We start from the raw sequence: 20,695 nt of genomic DNA on the forward strand, positions 1-20,695 counted from the left end.
CAGAAGAATGGTTCTCTAAATTTTACTGTGAGAATCTCAAGGGACTTACTCAGTCCTTGGCTTCAGTCCTGGAGTTGACAGGCACAGGTGGTCTAGATGGCCTGCTAAGAACTTCCCCTAGAGTTACCTTTGCATTTGCATTTCTGCATGTTGGTCCTGCCCTTTCATCCAAGTTCCCCCATAATAAAAGCTCTATTTCCAGATGGCCTCTGTGAGATAGCCTGGGTTGTGGATTTGTCTGAGTTTTTTTTTTTCTTCTTCTCCGAGATGTAGAGCTTGAACCCAGAGCCACATTAACGTTCGCCAAGTGCTGACCGCGGAGCTACATCCCCACCCCTGGGCTAAGCTCTGAATCCTCCCATTTCCCAGTTTTGTGTGGCTATGGAAAAGTTATGCTCTGGGCTTCAGTGTCCTCATCTGTACAGCAAGGGCAGTAGGTTCTGAGGTTCCCTATCTTATAAGGTGGTTATGTAGAAGATGGGAGTTAATGTATGTAACAGACTTAGGAACTGTGGTATGGAGTAAGTCATTGAGAAATGCTAGCTACTAATTATATGTGCAGCTGAAGCAAGCATGTATGTTAGCTATTTAATCATTAGTCTTACCATACTGTAATAGAAATACATATGAAGAGAATTATATGGGTGTTAGGTAAATTTGAATTTTGTATTTTCCAGAGAGGAATCAGGACCTTAAGTCAGACAGGTATGTCCAAGGGCCATTATATCCATCTTCTATCTTTTAAGGATCTAAGTAAAAAAATTCCTCATCCTTTTAACCAGCCATGGTACCGTCTAGCAGCTTCTCATAGTCAAACTCCCAGGAGCATAACGTGCTAGCCTAAGCTAATTTTCTTTAGTTGCACACAGTAACTCTAACATAAGAATTTGATGTTTCTCCTAAGGTGATTGTTTGGTTGTTTGTTTTTCACAGTACTGGGGTTTGAACCCAGGATCTTGTGATTGCTAGTCAAGTGCTCCTGAGTTTTAATATCTGCAGTCCTTGGGCAAGTAGATTTCCCTTCTTCTGTTGGGAAAAGGTGGTGGCTGGTTTTGAGCCAAGAATTGATCAGACATGCAGCCTAGAGCAAGACTCACAAGGAGGGTCAGAAACTTTATTCCTTTCTTCATGAATATCTCCACCTTAAGCTACCTCCACACCTGTGCTCCCTCACCTTTGGGAGGGCTTGCTGTCTATACAGAGCCCTGAAGGAGGACAGGTCAAAGTGCTCTGTGTCAACTGGTTTCACCTGGGTTAGCAATTTGTTTTTTATTTATTTATTTATTTATTTATTTTTTAATACCGGGGATCGAACTCACGACTGCCTGCTTACAAGGCAGGCGCTTATGCCGCTGAGCTAAATCCCCAGCCCCATGGGTTAGCAATTTGTAGTTGTTGGGCGCAGGCGCTCAACATACCATACCCCACCCGGGACTAAGGACCACGCCAGCTTCCGCAATGCAATACGTCCCTCTTTAAATTAGCCAACCCGTGCGCACCTGGTGCTCACTCGTATTCGCCCCGTGCCGACTCTGTGGCAACCCCTGATTGGCCACAGCTGGATATAGTAACCAGAGCCCACGTCCCATTCCCGCCCTGCTTCCTCATGGCAGCCTGTGATTGGTCACGGCCAAATATATAAACCAGAGCCCGCGTAAATAAAGCAGCAGTTAACTGTCGCCCACAAGAGCGTCTCCTGTCTCATTGGGGGGCTGCGCCGGTCAGTAGTTATTCTAGGAGAACGGTTTTCAGAGAGCCATCTTTGGCTTAGGCACTCCTCTAACATCCTTAACTCTTATCTGAGCCACCTTAAGCTCCTTGTGGTAGCTTTTACTCAGGGACTCATTGGCTCTTAACACCTTGTGAATCCATGGTCTGAGCCATATCGCTGAAACTCCAGCTGCTTGGGAACAGAGCCAAGTTGTGCAGGGAGGGAGGGAAAGAGAGGGCCACAGACAAGTCCCTGTACCTCCAGGGGACACACAGGCGAGGACAGGGGTGACAGGAGCTCCTCAGGCTTCTGTTCCAAGGATGCCATCAGGGTTTTGTCTACTGCCACAGCCAGGTGAGGCATCCTGGGAGAGGAGTTCTGCTTTGGTGTACATTTGTTTAAGTCACCATAAAGTCGTTCTGGGAAAGGGCAGAAAGATAGAAATATGCTCTGTAGGGAGCCTCTAGGCCAGAATGGGAGTTAATCTACTCTGACCTAAGGGACAGAGCTCCTCCCAAATCTCTGGGTCATTGCCCCAGCTGTGGGCCTTGTTATCACCACCCAGGATTTGCTTTCACCTTGACCAGTGATCCTGTTGTGATAACCAAAATCATAAAAGAGGACCACAGAAGCCACACAAGTTCTAGGCCTGATGCCACATTCCGAACAAGTTGGGGTTGGGAGGAAAGAATCTGAATACTCCCCTCGACTCTTACCTGTGCAGGGGGCAGAGGACCCAGGAGCAGCCTGGGCCCTGGACTCTTGAGTTGCTGAGCCCACAGGAAACAAGGCCAACTCATTGGAGGCAGGGGCCCCCAGGATGTAGCTGGCGTGGCTGTGCAGCATGGACTGTTGAAGCAGCTGCAGGATGTGGCTGAGATCTGATGCCATGTGGACTCCAGCCTGCTAAACATACCCTCGGCCATCAGGTTCAATTTTCTAAGAGCAGTTCAGGCCCTAAGGGCAGCTCTCAACTCTGTAGTCTCCATGCTCCATCCAGTGCAGTGGCAGCCTTGGACCTACCTGAAAGTATTTCCCCATGGGGAGCCACAACCTCAGGCCAAATTCCCCTGACTCATGTTACCAGTGTCCAGGCATGGGGCCCACAACATTCAGTCCCAATGGTGCTTTGACATGATTATTCTAATTGTATGATTTTCATGGGTGAAACTGAGGCTCAGAGCTGCAGAGTATCTTTTCCAACTCTTGCTGCTGAGTTATAAAGTCATAATTTGAACTGAGATCTATGCTGTTCCTAAGCTCTCTATCACAATAGCCCTGATCCCAGCCCTTTGCAAGGCTTCATGAGATTTATTCTGCACATAAATGTGCCTTTTTCCTATGAATTTGCCTTGGTATTCCAAAATTTGCTGGCAAAGTCATATAAATAATTGTTCTTAGTGAAGGGGATGGAAAATCTGCCTGTAAATGGGCATCATTCTGAAATTCACAAGACATGCAGTAATTCCCTGAGCATCCTGCAGGCGGCAGCTATGCCCTGCCTAAGGCAGTCTTTTGAGCCTTGCCAGAGGGAGCACTCACCTGTCCAACTGGGCCTGGAGCAGCTCTAGCCTGGAGCCTCGCTCCTGAGGCCAGCATTTTCGTCCCCACTGTGGGTTTGGCGGCCTATGGCTGGAGAAACTCAGGCCAGAGGCCAGATGCATCTGAGATGATAGGGATGGTGCTTCACCTGCAGGAAAAAAGGAAACACTTGTCCACACAGCTAATTCTATAGGCCTGTCCCTTCACTGTAGACCCAGCAATCCTGTTGTGATAACTGAAATCGTAAAAGAGAACCACAGAAGCCATCCAAGTTCTAGTCCTGATAGCACATTCAGAACAAGTTGGGGGTGGTGTCCCTTTACCTGTCATGGGACAGCGTGGGGGGTATCTCTCCTTACCTGGGTGATATGGAGCATGAGATATTCCTACTTGGAGGTCTGGCTTCCAGGACCTAGGAGTCTGTAGCCCTGGAAGGGAACTGAAGACCCAGCTTTGGGTGGTGGAGGGGCTTTTAGAATAGACATTTCTAGTTCTGGTCTCATTGGTCAGGGACCAGCAGCCCAAGGGGTTCCCTAGTGCTTTGGTGTGGACCTCATGGGCCTGACCAATACCTAGGCGTGAAAGAGGCACCTAGCAAATAGCTCTGGTCTGACCTTGAGGCCACAGGTCTTCAGGCTGGGAGACGAGGGAGAAGAGAGAAGCACATGGAGGAAGTCCTCTCTTATCCTTTGAGTGTCGCAGGGTCATCTCTCCCCAGGGAATGCAGGATGGATAAAATCAAGAAGGGGCCAGAAGATGGCAGGGGCTGGCTCTGCTCACCTGACTGCTTGTCACTGAGGAAGAAGCCGTGGTGGTCTTTGCTGGGGGCCTGCTGGGATGATGACTGGAGACCTCCATCTGCCTTGTAGGGAACATGAGCATTGAGCAACAGGCCAAAGATGGGCCTCTTTTTCCTCCCTACCCCTGCTCTCCCTTAGTGGCCCTGTCATACTCAGGTGGCAAAATGGTATTTGGTGGCTGGGCACACACTGTAGTGAAGCTTTGGGGAACTTTCTGCAGGCTCTTCCCTATGAGGGGTCTAGACAGTTGAATGGAGGTTTGGAGACAGTGATTTTCTACTAGGGCAGAGACAGGGGCTGAGTCTTGGGAGAGGCTCCATAGAATAGCAAGGTTTAGGAGTAGAAGGGCTGTTGCTCCCGTCTGCTCTTTCCTGAATGTTCTCTGCATGTGGACTGGCGGGGAACATCCTCTCTGGAGACCAAGTATGTGACCCTAATCTACTCTAGAGTTGTCCTCAGCAGCGTCCCTTTCTATCCACCCTGCTGCCACTGTGAGACTTGGGTTGCTGATGACCCAGGCCACGGGGACTGCCCTGATGTCTAGCCATTGAGTACGCAGGCCACCTGATGGCTCCAAGAGGCTGGGCATAATGAGGCAGTCCTCGTAAGAAGGAGAGAGACTGGAGGAGGGCACAGCAGCTGAGGAGCCACCACCCACCCTGGCCCACTGGCTCAGACTCACATCCCGCAGGTTGAAGGTGACCTCCAGCTTACTCCAGACGCTGTCCGCAAAGGCAGGGTACATGTCCAGCAATTCCAGAAGGTCTGCCCTCTGGATCTTGTGCAGGTCACAGTAGGTCGGGGTCTGTACATCTGCACTGAACTTGCCTGGCCATGCATGGAGGATACCAGGCTCCCCAAAGATGTCATTCTTCCCTGCCAACCAGGGGGATGATGGTCCTTCCAGAGTCTGGCTCAGGGAGGCTTCCTTATGAGGCGCCTCCCCGAAAGTCCCTTGAACATGATGCTCCCCTCAGAAATCCCGCTGAGGTGGGGCCTAGTGCTTAGGGTGAAGGTCTGGGGATAGGACTGGATGTGTGGGCTGTCTAGGAGGAGGAAGATAAGGGAATGTCCTTTGTCTTTCCTCTGAGCTTTACAGAGGTCTCCTCAGAGCTGCTCCTGTCTTGGGCTTGTGGATCACCTCTCTGTCTCCAAGATCCTCAGAACTACCCTCCCTTTATCAGAATCCTTCACCTTTTATTCAGGTTCTTTGACATTGCGACCACTCCCATCCAGGAGACAGGAGGTATTAAGGGCCACCAAAGGGCCACTGCCAACCTTCCTGCTTCCTCAGGATGCCAGTGCTGGGGGACAGGTGACAGGGAATGCTTCAGCACCTTTAAGGATTCTGAGGCTTCTGCTTTTTGTTGTCCCCTCTATGAACTCAAGTTTCTTCATCCCTAAAATGGAATAACCATGTCTTCCCCACCTAACCCTGTCAAGACTGTCACGAAAGTGCCCCAAAACCAGGAAGCACCTGACTAAGTTAATGAAAGGAACTGGAAAGTTTGGAGGTCCCAGGGTGGACGTTTGGTGAATCTCAGTGTAGATGACAAGGATATGGGGCCTTTTCTATGTCAGAGGATGTGCTGGCCATAGGATATGTTATGGCTTGTATCTGGATGTCGCTTCAAAGCCTCATGTGCCCATAGGTGGGACTTTGGGGAGTGATTGGATCATTGGTATGTGATACTAGATTAGTCTCCTGAAAGCTTTAGTGTAGTTCTGGTTTGTGGGTGATGGATTTACTGAAGAGGAAAGACCCACCCTGGAGGTGGGTGGTACCAACCAATAGGCTTACAGCCTGGATAGAACAAAAAGGGAATGGAGAAGGTTCGATGCTTCCTGCCTGCCACAACATGAACTCTGTCTCCTGTGCAATCCCCTCCGCCATGCTTCTCTGCTTTGGAATGAGCTGACTATGGATTGAAACCTCTACAAACTGAGCTTTAAAAAAATACCTTGCCTCTTTCAACTTTTGTCCCAGCAGTGAGCAAATAACTGAGCCCGAATACAAACTTAAAGAGGCTGTGAAATAAGCAGACAGTTAGCCACAAAATTACAGAATGAACGTTGGTGTAGGACCAGGCAGGCTGGAAGTCCTCTTTCAGAGGCTGCCGCAGTGGATTGGGAATCTGACGGAAGCGGAAGAACTCCTTAATGCGCAGCATCTGCGTGTGGTAGCGCGCAGTGCCCTAGTACAGGCGCTGGATGATGGTTGACACATTGCCAAAGATGCTGGCATACATGAGCGCTGGGGACAGGGCAGGGAATGAACCACTTGACCTGATGACCAGGCCACACCACTGCCAGACTCCCTCGCTTGGCAGCCCCTTGGTGAGGAGCCCTCGGTCCATGGCAATATCAGCAGTGCCATGACAGCACCAGGACATATGGGAACAAAGGCCCTTGGCCTTTTGTGCTCTTGTCCCTGGCCCTCTCAGCATTCTCTTGGGCCCTGAGGTCAAGTACCTGTAAAGAAAGAACTAGGGTGATAGATTATTTGTTGTTTATATTTCTTTTCTCCTGCAAGTTGTAAAAGTATAATGGGATAACTCTTGGTCTGTTGTTTTCACCCAGTTTTTCTTCTCTTGTTTTTGTTTTTTGGGCTGTCACATCTCTAAATACTTTGAACATGACAACCTAATCTGTATAAAATTTCACACTACTTTCAGGGTCCTAAACCAGCTGTCTCGGAAGGCAGGAAGCTGGGTGCAGGGACTGAGAGCAGCACAGCCATGGAGCTGGCCAGCAGGCCTGGCACTGGGCTCAGAGACTCCCTAATTGTGTGGTTCCTGGCAAATTAGGGTCTTCAGTTCCTGCTCTGTAAACTAAACTGTGCTCATAAAAGAGTGAAATGTGTGTGTTGTTACGTGCTGAGGGGAATGGCCGGTAGGGTCAGCTTCAGCCTGTGCAGTTACAGAGAGCCCAACCTAATCTCAACATTCTTGATGATTTTTCAAGAAAGCCCTCTACCTTTCCATTTTGTACCCAGCTCTACAAATGCTAGTCTTGTGCCTGGCTTATCTCAAGGCTTATCTCATTTTGGATGTTAAATTCTATATACAACTGATTGTACAAATGCGCAAAAATAAATGTGTTGCACAGTTAGGGTTAGAGTACCACATGCCTTGTTACTGTGTTATGTCTATTTCAACCCTCTCCCCACCAAAACAAAACTAATCCAACATTCCCAAGGCCCATAGCACAAGGTTGTATTTCCAGCCAATGAGCATGACACAGATGGAGAAGAGCTTCTCAGAGTTTGTATTGGGTGAAACATTGCTGAAGCCCACACTGGTGAGGCTGCTGAAGGTGAAGTAGAGGGCTGTGACATACTTGTCCTGCACTGAGGAGCCCGAGGCTGGGTCACTACCATTATAGTGCTTGCCAAGCTGAGCGCCCAGGCTGTCCAGCAGCCAATCTTGGGTCCCAGGTAGGGCCGCTCCACATTGCCGATGGTATACGAATGCAGGCCAGCCAGTGCCCAATGAGGGCAAAGGTGCACAAGAGAAGGAATAGCACTGCTGCCCTGTATTCAGAGTAGGGGTCCAGCAACATGCACCAGCCGCCACAGCCAAGCTGTCTTCAATGGCCCAATCAGGGTCATGGTGTGGGGCACAGAAAGAGGGTGTTCAGGATCATATTTTTTCATTGATACCTCGTCACATGGTCCACTAATGAAAAATCTGCTCTGGGCCAGGCATTTGGCAGTGGGATATAGAGTGGGACCTTACAGTACTCTCAGCCTACAGCTCCAAAAAGAGTTCTGATTGCAGGATGGTGGAAAGGGAAGTCCACTCTGCAGGGGCAGGTCAAGAGAGGCTTCACAGGGGCTGGGGATTTAGTTCAGCGGCATAAGCGCCTGCCTTGCAAGCCGGTGGTCGTGAGTTCAATCCCTGGTACTGATAAAAAACAAAAAAGACCAAAAAAAAAAAAAAAAAAGATAGAGAGAGAGAGGCTTCACAGAGGAAATGAGACACATGTGAGTCTTGAGAGATCAGGCAAGGTCTCGCTCCTGGCAGAGGGAGTGAGAAAGACACTGCTGGCACGTGAGTGCCACAGAAGAGACAAGAGATCTGAAGTGGCAGGCAGGGCTCACATGGCCCTGCAGCCTGGAGCAGCGTGGCAGATGGCAGAGCAGTGAGACACAGCTGGGAGGGTGGGCGGGGCTGCTGAGGACTGAGTGGCAGGGTCAGTTACGTGATCTGACATTTGTACTGGCTGCCTTGTGCAGGGATAGAGGTGGGGAAGGTCACTCAGTGTAGGCACAGGCAGCAGGGTGGAGAGGATAGAACTTATGGACGATTTGCTGCGGGGCTGGGAGTGACATACTACACCGATGAACACTCCCTGCTGAGCTGGCTGGAGTGCTGGAGGGGTGACTGACACCCAGAATGGAGAGTGGATTTGGGTAGAAAACTGTTCCTGAGGAGATGTGAAGGAGGGTAAAGTGGCACCAGAAGCTATGAAAATGCTCTCATACACCGCAGGTATGTTTGAGTGTGTAGGATGGAAAACCATATTACTGAGCTTTTGTTGGATCATTGAACGGAACTGTCTCCAATATCACTGGATGAGTGTCTACTTTATATGCTTTAATTTTGTAATTTGTACAACTGTTTCTGGGAAGATAATATGTAACCTATTGACTGGTGATTTCTTACTATATATTTTTTTTCTTGAAGTTCTGTATTACTTGTACCCTTTTACTGCTTTGTTCTTTTATGTCCTTTCTTTTTTCTCTTTAAATAAAAAAAAGAAAAAGAAGAAAATGCTCTCATATCACCCATGGAAAGCAAGAGGAGCTGCGACCATGAAGAGGATGAGGCTGTATTGGGGGTCCAGGCTGTGGATCCCGTTTCTAACTCCTAGATATGTGAGAGGCTGAGACTATAGAACTGCTAGTCTCAGAAGTAGCACAAATTCTGGGGGTGGCAAAGGACCTGCTGGCAGCCTGTTCTTCTCTCTGAGCTGCTCAGAGAGCTGGGCAAAAGGACAGCCCATCAGCTGGTCTTTCTCCAGCTGGTCTGGAAGACGATAGATGCCTGAGGCCTCCATTCCACCACTGCTTGCTGTGGCCAAGCTGCCCAGTTCCAGGGTCTCTCTGCATCCAGGACTGTAATGCAGGAAGGCTTCAGGGCTGGGGTGCCAGAGGCAACCACAGCTGCTGGCCTGGATGCTATTTGCTCACCTCATCTGATCCAGTGCGGAAGATGAGCAGGTCAAAGGGGATGGCAGCCACCATGTCGATGAGGAACCAGCCCTTGAAGTAGTGGACAGCAATGCGGCGGGGGTGGCTGACTACCTCATCACTGGAGTTGACATAGGTAGTATGGAAATTGATGACAATGTCCACGACAAACATGAGGTCCACCATGGTGAGTGGACTGCAGGTGTAGCCACAGGCCCCCCGCTGTGACTCATCCTGGTCACTGAGCAGGAAGGCAGCCGAGTAGGGAGTGAAGACAGCTGTGTAGATGACCAGCAGCAGAATGAGCCAGTCCCACACAGCCTTGAAGGTGCTGCAGGGCAGGATGGTCCCATGGTGGATGTGTGGGGCCTGCAGCTTGTACTCTGGCAGCACATGTGCATCCAGAGACAGGACCGGGGGGTGAGGGCCATGAGGGGTGAGTGGGGGGAGCCACTGCTGGTGAGACAGGCCTTGGGGATAAGCCTAGGAAGGGAGCCATGGGAACGGCTGGGTGACATTGGCTGCAATGGGCAGAGGGGACGGGGGGAAGTAGAGACAGCGGAAGCAGGACAAAGGACAAAGGGTCCATGATTGTCTCATATGTACCTGTCTGGTAGAAGTCCGGGTTTCAGAGAATCTGCACTGTGAGGTTTTGACTTTGCAGACCAGATCAACCAGACAGAATCAGAAGAAGGAGGTTCCATCAAAGGGCTGGTTCCCACCAGAGGACTCTTCATCTGATATCCAAAACCTACAGTGGGGGTCTCAGTGTCCTCACACTGCAGTAACTTTCTGCCGGGCCTCTAGGCCTTGGCTCATATTTCACTTCATCAGGAAGCCCCTCAGACCCCATGTAGACTGAGACTCTCTTCTTAGGATGGAACTCACGACCTTGCGCTTGCCAGGCAGGCACTGTGCTGCCGAGCTATGTCTCTGGACTGGGATACTATTTTTTATTTTCTTCATACCCCATATACAGTCCTGACCACATGTTACCCTTCACTAGGCTATAAGTGCAGCCAGGTGATTTGTCAATCTACCTGCTCTTCCCTGTGCTCCAACATGCAGTCTGTGTGGGTTCTCAACTACTGACCACTGAATGAGCACCGGCATCTTGGGTTCTGTTTCCAAGTTCAGGCTGAGCATCACACCCATGGCTGTCAGTGTCTGCCCCTTCTTCCAGGCCACTCCCTAACCCTGTCTGTCTGGGGAGTGAGAGAAAGGCTGCAGGGATAGGGGAGAAAGTTGCAAGCTGTTGAGAAAAGAGTGTCCAGCCCCTTAGCTCCTCAGGACAGCAGACAGGGAGACACACTGATGCTCAGTCTCCCACTGTCTCATCGGAGCTCTTCTGTAGCAAAGCCCACCCTGGCCAGGGACACCTGGGAGCTGGTGGACCTTCAGAATGTAGGGATCTGGCAGCAAGATCACAGCCTTAGGCACTTAAAGTTCTAGAAGAGGTCAGTGCGACCTTGCTGTTGTGCATCATGCTAATCCCTTCTTCGGAGCTCTGTCAGGAGCCACCCCTGGCATTAAGGCCCATGTTGGGTAGGTAGTAAAGCCAAGAGGACCTATGTGCCCACCAGGCCTGTCCATCTTCAGAGACAATTCTGCAATCCAAGAGTGGCCACCATATTGGTGCCATTTTAAAGGCATTGGTGTTAGCCTTAGACAGTTTTCTCACGCTACCTCACCTCAGAGGGCCTAGCTCTGCAGCCTGGGCCTTCTCCTTCCCCACAGCCCTTGCACTCAATGGGGTTGAATAGTTGAGTGGTTCTTCTTCCTGCAATGACTCTTCTGTTAATGGAAAGAAGTAGAGAAAACAAGGGCTGCTCCCATGAGGAGACAGCCCCCCAAAAAGGCTTGCACTTCCTTGCTCAGCCTTCGCCTAGTACCCCCTGTGGATTAGAACTTTGAGTATCTGCAGAGCTACCACTTCTTAACGTGAAGTGATTGTTAGGAGGCCATTTCATGTAACTACCTGCATTTTGCACAAGAAAGCCCTGAGGACCAGAAGGCTGTCCCTTGTCCAGTGTCACACAGTGAATCGGTACTAGGACTCTGGTCACTGGAACCTCAAGCAAGACTCTGTGTTTCCTTGTGGAATGCTCAGGCCATTAAGCCCCATTAGAAAGGAGAGTGAACTCAGGGACATTTACCTTGAGCTGAGCAAAGAGACCACATGGAGAAGGGACTTTCAGGGATGGGCCTTTAAGGGGCTGTTCAAATTTAACAGTCATCAGCTCTACCGTCTCCTCTTGACATGCAGGAGGATCCTGTGTATTATTGAAGGGTAAGGTGGCTGTTATTTGAAAGGCAAGGGGCAAGGGCAGGGCAGGGGGCCTCCTGCCATTCTTCCTTCCTCTCCTTGTTTCTGTATGGCCCTCATCCATGCTGTTTCCCCTTCTCCTTTGCAGGGATGGGAAATGACTTGGGCAGGCCCCTAATGGTGGCCTGTGCACCCTGTCTTGTTCCCTCCTACCCCAGATACCCCAGTGCTAAGAGATAGACTCTTATAGGCACTGCTGATCCCAAATTCTCTGAGCTCCAGGACTTTGGCCTCAGGTGAGCTCTTTAGGTGTAGAAACTCCACTCAAGCAGGGGTCTGGACATGCTGCATCTCTCTGTTAGTCAAGACCCCAAGGAACCCCAGGTTCAGGGCTTGCTAGCTGGCACATGGGTGACCTTCTCAGTGACGTTCTGTGTTTACTCTACCACCTTGTGTGGCGCAATGATTTCGATCTCTGTGGTGGAACTGGAGCGGTGCTTCTCAAGGTTGAACACCATGAGGTTGAATGTGAACTGTGGGACCTGGCTGACAGTTATGTACTTGTACCTGCCTGGGCCAGGCCCCTGTCCACCTCTCCTTCCACAGAGCCCTCTGAAACAGGGCCTGGATCAGAGCAGCCAGGGCCAGGCCACTGGCTGCTCCAGTGGATGCCCCTAGCCTTCCCTGGTCACCACCACCCATAGCCCAACTCACTTGCTCACCAGAGCCCAGAAAGTTTTGGGACAGCAGGTGCTGGGTCAGGTTGGGACTGCTGTTCTTGGCCAACAGCTGGGCCAGGTCCTCAAAGTTGAGGATCAACATGATGACAGCCCCATCCTGATTCTTCACAGGCAACATATCCACTAAGCATCTGAAGCTGGAGGCTGTAAACACCATCAGCAGGTGGAGGTGGTGGTCATTGAAAGGATCTCCTCCATTGGCTGGAGAGGAGGCTGGTGAAGGTCAAGTTAAAGGCACCTACTGGAGAGAAAAGGCCTAGACAGTGACCAGAGTTGATGGGTAGATGGTGGAGAACTGGTCAGCTAGTGCCCTACCCAAACGACAGAGAGGAGGATACCAACTAAGCAGCTCATTAGGAGATAACATCGCATTAGGTCCAAGTCCAGGCATGGCCCTCAGTTCAGGGCTGAGGCTCAAGGTTTGTTTCTGCTGTAATTACAGCTGAGCAGATGGGAGTGGATTAAGTGGGGAGGCCAGCTGGGGCACTGTACACCCATGTGGCTTTGGCTGACACTGGGCTCAGCTCCCATAACACCACACCACAAAAATGCCCCCTTCTCTGACACTGGAAGGAACATGTTGTTGGGTTTACACTAAGTGCTGGGCAGAGACCCAGTGGGCACTTTGGGCCTCAGGAGATCTTTGCAGGGCAGATGTAGGCTTCTGTTCTGCAGGTGACAGACTGGGATTTTGAGAATCTGATTTGCCATGGCTGGGAGGAGACATGAAGCAAGGACCCCTGGGCTCTTGGCACACAACAGCTTGGCAAAGGGAAGAGCCTTGTCTGGGAGGAAGGTATTGGAGCAGTCCCAAGGCAGAGCCTGGGACCAGGGATCAGGCAGGGCAGTGTCCTGAGGGTCAGAGAGAAGGAAAAGGCACGTAGGAGCAGAACAGGTCCCTATGCTGCTTGTTCTGCCCCCTGGGCAGCCCAAACATAGCTGTTGGCCCCTTTGTACCTCTGGCCACAGTCTCTGTTCCCTCTCCTTGCTCCAGGCTCCTGCTACCTTCTCATTGGTGGATGGAACAAAATCACTTGAAATAATGCATATCACAGAACAGAGCCTAGGAGCAGGCATTCCATGGGGTTCCTTCTGTGCCTCAGTTCAAACTGCTGGCCACAATCAGTTTGAAAGGGCAAGATCCTCAGGGACAAGGCCTGAGATGACCTTGCAAATCAAAAGGCAGAGCTGCACGCCCAATGATAGGTTTGGGTTTGTCTCACTTCTGCTAAGTATGTATTGATGAAATAAAGCACATATGTGTAAATATGAGGGCACAGTGGCCAGGCCTTAGTTGTGGCTTACCTCCCCTGCCCATTCTCACAGCCATCAGGCCTGGTATACAGCTGAGCCTCCCTCCTCTTCCCTCCCCATTTTGCTCTCAGGAGCAGGAATCTCCCAGATCAGATTCCTGGACTCTCAGGCACCAGGCAGCCACCTGCCGGCTGCTGTGTGGGTCCAGGGGAGACATCCATATGGAGGAGAGGCCCCTGGCCTGGCTTTACCCTCCCCTGGGTTGCATTGCTGTAGTCACTCTTGTCAGCCTGGGGTGTGGCAAGGCTCCTGCCTCTAAAGTCCAATTATGTTTCCTGTCTCCCTGGCACTGGGGACACTTAGCCTGGCAGGGGGCAAGAGGGAGGGTGGAAAGCTCTGCAGGCTTTCTATGGTGCTGGAGTAGCCATGGCCCCATCTTCCCACTCGCTATTTCTCTGGTTTGAAAGCCCAGACTGGGAATGCATTGAAGACCAGCCCCTCATAGCAGTAAGGGTTGGAGCAGCCTGGGGTAGGCACACTGGAGTAGGCAGACAGGCAGCTATGAGAATTTGGAAGAGTTTAGCACATCCTCTTCATGTACTGCAGGGTAACTGTCTTTGCTTCTCCAAAGCTCGAAGCCTACAAGTACCTGGGTGGGCAGTAGTAGGTGAGTGTTTTTTTGTGCCCAGAAACAGCAGTGTCCTGGTGTCCTTGCCCTGTCTCTGTAGGACACACCCAAAGTCTGCCTACTTTTCCCTTCCAAGGGCTTCTCCTAGTACTTCTCATTGCCCATATTTCCTCCCAACTCGGACCCTCACTCTCGCCACTTGACAACCTGCCCCTTGTCTGGAAGGTACTGAGGGTTGAACCCAGGGCCTCACCCATTGTAGGGAGACACTCAAGCCCTGAGCTACACCCACAGCCTCACTCTGAGTTCTTTTCCCACACTCCATCTAGCATGGTGCTGAGCCCTTAGGGACCATTTGTGCCTCAGAATGCTGCCACTAGGAGGGGGGCTATACCACACTGCAAGGTGCTGCCTCCAGCTCAGCCCACCTGGCATTTAGAGATGAGTGTGTGGAAAACACTGCGGGAAGGAGAGGGCAGACAGTAGCTCCTGACCTCAGTCTTGCCCTGTCCACCTTAAGTGGAGCTGAGGACTGAGAAGCCCCAATCCTCCTGGAGTCTGGCCTAGAGATGACAAGATTCTGGTTTAGGCCCATCAGAGTAGAGGACTAGTAAAGGCAGACAGGGAGGGCTGGGTCCTCTGGCAAGTGCCCAGTGGGGCAGGAGTAAGGGAGGACTGTGCGCTCTCCATGCCACCCCTAGACTCTCACTTGTTCTAGTCTGTGACAGTCCCCCTTCCTCTTTATTTGTTAAGGTGTTGTTTTTCCTAGCAAAGACAGGTGAGAAAGAGCCTTGCTTTCTCAAGAGTCTCTGACCTTGGCTCATAGGGGTGATTTTTACCAAGTGCTGCAACCTCTGAGTCAACTTTATGCAGTGGATTACCCTTTTAGAGGAAAGAGGATTATAAGTAAACCAGCTAGAGATCTGTTCAGGACCCCTTCCCACCTCCCAAGAGTCTGGGAGTGGAGTAGAGAGAAAACACTGATCTGGAAAGAAATAAATCACAATATGTCCCTCAGCAGGACTGTAAGATGTTTATGAATATGATTTTTTAACAAAAGAATTACATGGTAGGAGTACATCATAAGGTTAACATAAGTTATCTGAGCACTGTATCCTTCTCTTAGTGTAATGATGGTCAGGAATCTCCCTTTTCTGGGTTTCAGACTAATTTCAGTAATGTCCAGATGATGAAACCTGGGCAACAGGACAAGCCAGAATTGAGAGTGGGAAGTTTTACAGCACCATGTACAAGGATAATTTCCATTTTCACTCAGGGCCACCTTCCAACTCTAGTTGGCCTCTTCTAATAGCTGGAGGACCTTGGCAGGGTTTGAGTTAAAGCGTGGCCTTGACCTCTGCTCCCTGCCCAGGAAACGTAGGGTGCTGATGGAACGCTAAGAGCCCTGATCCGACATCCCCAGGATCTGACATCAGCCTTCACCCTCTTCTGTATTGACAGAGCTTTGGGGTCAAGGAAGAGAACAGAAAGGACCTGTGTCCCCTCACCTCTTTTTGTTTCATTCTGTTCCTGCAGGACCCTTCTCTCTTCCCTGCAGTGATGTTTAAAGGTGAAGTCACAGATTTCAAAATATTCTGACTTCATTAACCCTGTTAGTTCTGCCAGACTAAGCCACATTCTTCCTTGTCTCCGGATTCTGCTTCTGGGCCAGAAGGGACAACCAACGCATAGTCAGAACTGGACCAAGAAGCCCCCCAAAAGTCCATAATGACACACCTTCACACACGTGCTCACATGTGCACATACATGTGCCATCAGGGAGGCACACAGGTACATGAACACACCCACACATTCTCATGTTCATAATCACACTCACAAACACCTAGGCCCCTGGAACCCAAGTTCTCAGTACCCGTAAGTTCCAATCCAAAAGCATTTTTGTATACTCTACTGGCCCGCATGCTATTTCCACGGGAACTTCTCTCTTCTGGAGGCTTCCTTTTCCAAAAGTCTTGTATCCAAGGACAGAGGAAATCGGGTCCTTTTTCCTTCTTCTTGGAAAAAGGGCCATGAATATACTCAAGAGAAACTTCTCTTAGGGAAGGATCCAGAGACTTCAGCTCCAGTGTCTGGTTGGACCCTGGCAGTGTTCTTTGATTAGTTTCACTGACACAAAGTGAAGGGATTTATCCTTTGGGAACAAAACCAGTGGTTCCCAAATATAGCAGGGCATCAGAACTGCCAGGAGATTTTTCCAAATACACTTGCCTAGTCTCTTCTTGTGCACTGGGAGCCAACACTCTCTTTAGGGAAGATATGATTTGAAAAATATGCCCCAAGTAATTCTGATATAGAACTGTATTAGATGCGGGCCTGGACCATGGTGAGTTACAAAGGACTTTCAAGTTCTCGTCCTAATTGCCACCGACATTTCTTTCGCAGCTCTACCGGGCATACTATAGTTCTGGGAGGATGAGCTCAAAGGCTGCTGGGCTTTGCTCAGTTCCTGTTTTGCTTGCAATGATTTTGGGTAGTAGTAGGAACCCAAACTCTACCTGGAAGAACCTCTTGGTTGGGGAAAACTCCAGATCCTGTCTTCTCAAAGATCTTCAGCTAGATGAGCCAGGCAGGAGCTCCTACACCTTCTCTGGCTTCACAGGCCTTGAAGGGGTGACTCCATCCCAAATTCCCAGGGCAGACTCACATGAGGAAAGGTTAATTTCCATTGCAGCTGCCTGATAGCTGGGGCTGACAGTGACAAAGTGGACAACCAGGAGACTGACGACAAAGGGGAGGGATGATGGAGCAGGAGGCGCTGCCCAGGGTCCCTACCAGTTGCTGGATGAGCCTGTCCCAGGCCTCTGAAAAAGACCACAGATGGCAGAGCATCCAAAACTCATTGCTGTCCCCTACTATGAGGAAACTGAGGCCCAAAGAGTGAGGGCAGGATTAGTCCAGGCCCGTTTGTCATTAGATTTACCTTAGATTTAGCAGGTCATCTGGTGGGCCAAGAGAGAGGCCAGCCAAGCGTGCCCCTAGCCCAACTGTGGCTCTCACCATCCTTATGGTAGTACAGGATGTCCACTGTGCGTTCCTCAGCGCCCAGAAGGGCCTGTGGCAGCTGGGACACAGTACTACTCAGGTGTTGGGGCCTGTGAGGAAGTCGCAGGTGCACGGTCGCTGCATCACCTCCACTCGGGAATAGCCGAAGAGCTCACAGAAGCCATCATTGCAGTAAATGATGGCACAATTCTCCATCTGAGCATTGGCTATCAGAAACTTACGACCTGGGTGGGAGGTAAGAGGTAGGGCGACTCTGGAAGCCAGCCTCGGGCAGCAGGCAGGAAAGATTACAGGGACTGTGGCAGCAGGAAAGGGAGTTTAGATGTTGGAATTTAGTTGAGGGAGCAGGACTGGAAGGAGGGAAAGACAGGATGGGGAGGGCTCAAGGGGAAAGTCATTCCTCCGGAGAGTAAGGGGTGAGGGTGAAGGAGAAGGGGGCAGATGGTGACCAGTAAGCAGGAGAGGGGGCTCGGTCCTGGAGACTGGGAAAAGCAGGGCGGCAAATGTTGGTGAAGGGAGAGAAAGGCTCAAGCCCTGAGGATAGTGAAGAAGGGTCAGGTGAGCAGGGATGTAAGCAGTGGGGAGTTAGACCTGGGAGAGCAGCCTGGCCAGGCGAAAGGGAAGGAGTCAAGGAAACCCTTAGAGTTGGGGGTAAAGTCTGGAGAGGAAAGCAGAGCCCGGATTACAAAGGAAGCCAGGGTCTGAGCACCAAGAAAAGTATTCTGCTGGGAGGGGGAGGAGCTCCATTGTGCTGTTTTCCAGGATGGAGGTGTTTAGGAGGCCTCAAAGTGATGGGTTTTGCATTCACAATGGCACCCGCTCCCCTGTTTGCCCCAACATAAGTTAGTAGAGGGGTCTGACTGTTCCTGCCACAGACCAAGGACTCTGGATCACCGCTCCTACATCCCCACCCCAACACACACACACACACACACACACACACACACACACACACACTCACTCAGGCCTTCGAACTTGTGGATGATGGTGTCCATGTGTTTTGGGGCGCAACATGGCCTCTATGTACAGGCATCTTTCTGTGGCCCCACCAGGTGTTACTGGCACCCTGGCTCCCTGCAGTCTCTGGCTGTCCACTGTTGTCGACTCCAGGGTGGACGCCGCCCCAGGGGAGGGCCGTGGGCTCCTGGCCCCACCAAAGTCAGCCTCCCCAGTCCTCCCAGTTCTCCCTGCCTTTCCCTGCCCCTTTGCTACCACCCTGGGCTCCCTTTCCACAACTTCAGCCCACCAAGCCTCCTCCCCTCCTCTGCTGCCCGGAGCTGTCCACGCTGTGGTGCTGAAAGCAGCGCGCACCAGGGCTTGTGGAGTTCTCTGGGGCCCAAGCAGTTTCTCTGGGGCCCACCTGGCAGAAACTGGGCCATAAATCGTAGGGTGCGTAGTGTGGCACTGGGCCTGGGAAGGGGAAGAATTCCCTGAGGCCCCACTCTCTCCTGGACCCCGTTTGTGTACTTTTCTCTCCCATTAAATGGCAGTTTTCTCTCCCATTAAATACAGGAGAACATTGGGAGACCTCCAGTAGGAGGAGTTGTGTGAGCCCACAGGTGGTCTTTTACTAAAGGCTTTATCCAGAGTCTGACCTCTGGGCCTGACCATGATAATGATACACTTAGGTTTATGGTCATCCAGTGACAAGTAGCCTCTAGTCAGGCTCCAGTATTCATCCTGTATGCCAAAATATGCAATAAAGTGCATTCTTTAGAGGCCTGAGAACTCTTAGCATGTATACATAGCTTGAAAGGGCATATTTAAACCGCTTATTAGTAAGTGACCACTGATGCATGAGTACTGACTGAAAATGAGCATACTAGAAGCAAGAGAGAGGTTTATTGAAAGAGGTGTTCTAGGAGAGAAGGGTAAGGGGGACTACTGTTTCCTGAGCATCTTGGTGGGCTTGGAATGCTACAGAGGGTCCAGTGGTCAGTTCTGAGCAAGGAGGGCCAACATTCAAAGTGGAGCATGTGCCTAAGGCAAAGGCTGAGGATGATGGGGTGGGGGCAGATTGCAGGGGCTGAGCTGGGTAGTGGGGATAAAGGTTAACTGATAAAAAAATCTCTGCTGCCATTTTTAGTATCTAGAATTGATGGGCAACCAAATTCTTAAGCAGATAATAGATTCTGAAACAAATGTGAAGATTTTAAAGGATATATTTGGGCAAAATAAACCTTAAATAACGGGGTGATGGCGGGTGGATGGCCAAGGAGGTTCACTGAGGCTTTTGCTGGAGTCTGGTGAAGCCTGGGGGTCTTGGTTAAGTGTGCATTTGCCACGCAGAACCACATTGCCTGATGGAAGCCTCATTGGCCACTGTAGGTGGAAGATGAGAGGGCTGTTGGTGTGGTCTGCTGAAGAAGTCCAGAAGTGTCTTGGCTGCCTCTGTGTGTGGCGGGTCAGGTTGGCTGAGGAGGAAAAATGGGGTGGTTTTCACAGGCTCAGTGTGTAGGATGCTGAGCTCTGAGGAGAGACTTGGGCAATGGGACATCCATGCATTCTTTTACTCATTCAAACATTTTCACTTACTAGAAATGTTACACAGGGATATACTCCTGACGTGGGTATTTAACAGCTAATCATTGGCACAAATAACAATTTTACAGTACGGCAAGGTAAAAACAGCCACAGAGACATCAAATGAAAGTGCTATGGAATTGGGGATTGGGGCAGGAATTACTTGGGCTCAGTCATAACATAGGAACACGTCTAGAAATACATATAGGAAGAGAAAAGAGCCATAGAGACCTTGGTGTGCTACCTCTGTGGCCTGAACTTCTGACTGTGAGGCTCAGATCCTTAATCTGGGGAGAGTTGTTGCAGTTATTTGGCCATCTTCCTATCAGCTCAGGAGGAGCTCTGATGCCCCATCTCTGTGTTTTCTAACTATAATATACTTCCCCTCAAGTTTCCCCTATTTCTTGAGACACAGTGACTCTCAGGATTCCTTGACACCTCTGGAGGCTTAGTCCAGACAGCGAGTCTAAAAATATTGGGTGTGCTCTATTGCTGTGGCAAACAAACTGGAGAGAAAGAGTTGGAGAGGTTGAGGGAAGGGACCTACCCCACCTTTTCCCAGGCCTATTCCTAGAGCACTGATGTCTCAGACATCCTCCTACAGCTCTCTTCATCTTCCCCCACCCTTGTTGAGCCTGGAAAGGTGCTGTTTGTCCTCTGCTTGCTCCCCAGGGCAATCTGCCAGGTTCCAGGTGTGTGTTGAACAAGACCATCTCCGGAGCAGAGTGGCTGGAGATGAGCTTTGTTTAAATATTAAAGAAATAAATCATCAGTCATGCCTGGCTTTATGCCCAGCTACTCACTGTCTCCATTCAAGAGGGCCTGTGCTGGGTTAGGGAGAACCACGGGGCAGTTTGTGAGACTATTTGGATCTCAGGTGGCCAACAAAGAGCTGATTAGGACTACAGCATATTAGCAGCCAAACACAGGGCCAGATCAGTGAAGAGATACATGATACACAGTGTATATGAACTAGATATCACTGAGGTTTTGTTTTTTATATCACCAAGTTC

At 50.5% G+C, this 20,695-nt stretch overlaps 1 protein-coding gene and 1 pseudogene across 1 annotated transcript in view; both read right to left on the minus strand.

Annotated features, from left to right (window-relative positions):
* LOC100733866 (angiotensin-converting enzyme-like protein Ace3) overlaps positions 1-20,695 on the minus strand; it is a 56,800-nt gene that overhangs the window by 24,645 nt on the left and 11,460 nt on the right. The gene's annotated exons all lie outside the window — the stretch shown is intronic.
* Positions 1,722-18,192, minus strand: LOC134474462 (potassium voltage-gated channel subfamily H member 6-like; annotated as a pseudogene).

This window comes from Cavia porcellus, unplaced genomic scaffold (assembly GCF_034190915.1).
Source record: "Cavia porcellus strain 051 isolate PalLab524CR breed Dunkin Hartley unplaced genomic scaffold, mCavPor4.1 scaffold_32, whole genome shotgun sequence".
Classification (NCBI taxonomy): domain Eukaryota; kingdom Metazoa; phylum Chordata; class Mammalia; order Rodentia; family Caviidae; genus Cavia; species Cavia porcellus.